The following is a 1,138-nucleotide window of genomic DNA, read 5'->3' on the forward strand; positions in this document are numbered from 1 at the left end:
GTCAATGCTCAATGCACAATCATTAATCCATCTCAAGCCTAACTCTCATCAGTCTCCAATCTTCTGAAGCATAACCAACAAGTTCTTACATGGTGAACGAATTCTTACATGGTGAATAAGTTCTTACATGGTGAACAGTACAAGGGCAGTCATCACAGAAACTTTCGATTTTGATCACGCATTATGAACTACAAACAATCAGGTCAAATATGAATATTCGTTTGATTTTTATACTTGATTTATATGTGGATCCCTTTATTACATTTCTCCCTTTATTATTATTATTATTTTTGTTTTTAATAAAATGCTGAAGTGGTAGGTAGATGCAAGATAAAGGTAGAAAACAAAGTTTAGTGTTGTAAGAGAGCAATTGTAGATGATCATGTGTGTGCCTGTAGACTATGTGCTAATCCGAGCTAGACAAGAGCAATAAAACAACCCCAGGATAAATTTTAAATGTGCTAAAGGTTTAAAGGTAAAAAATAAACCATACTTACCCGGCAGCGGAGATGCCATAATCATGAAGGTGGTTCTCCCCGGGGCGAGGCTGATCCCCTGCACTCCGGATGTGCTGACCCCTGCAATTTCCCCAAATGTGGGAATCTCGACTGCATAATTTGTGGTAGTGGGGGACTACCACTGCGTTCATGCTTTCCCTCATAAAAAATAAATAAATAACTAAACCATACATTTAAATAAGAAATAAAAGAATGATATGGGAATGGAAAAGCATTTCTAAGTATGACATAAGCATAGAAATTAAGAAAGAAAAGATAAAAAACTCTGACTTTATTAATAATTTTAATTAAGAATACCACCTGAAACAAAGTAAGTAGACAAGTGACAAACTGGGAAATATATTTGCAGTGCATAGCATCAGAGGTTGATTTGCCTAAAAATAAAAGGCTCCTACAAATCAATGAGAAAAAGTATAACAACCAGATAGAAAAAATGGGTAAAAGATAAGAACATATGGGAATATCTTCATCTTCACTCATAAGGAGATCAGTATAAATTAAAACTACATTAAGATGCTATTCCAGGTATTAAATTGACAAATATCAAAAAGTTTTATGACACTCTGTGGGAAAAATAATGTAAAATGCAGTAACCTATATAAAGGGCAATTACATAAAAT

General features: G+C 33.8%; 1 non-coding gene across 1 annotated transcript; it reads left to right on the forward strand.

Annotated features, from left to right (window-relative positions):
- Positions 1-489: 489 nt before the first annotated feature.
- LOC118973771 (U1 spliceosomal RNA) lies at positions 490-660 on the forward strand. The gene has a single exon (XR_005063296.2). It is a non-coding gene; the product is annotated as a U1 spliceosomal RNA (small nuclear RNA).
- The last annotated feature ends 478 nt before the right edge of the window (positions 661-1,138 follow it).

This window comes from Manis javanica, chromosome 14 (genome assembly GCF_040802235.1).
Source record: "Manis javanica isolate MJ-LG chromosome 14, MJ_LKY, whole genome shotgun sequence".
In the NCBI taxonomy this organism is placed as follows: Eukaryota; Metazoa; Chordata; class Mammalia; order Pholidota; family Manidae; genus Manis; species Manis javanica.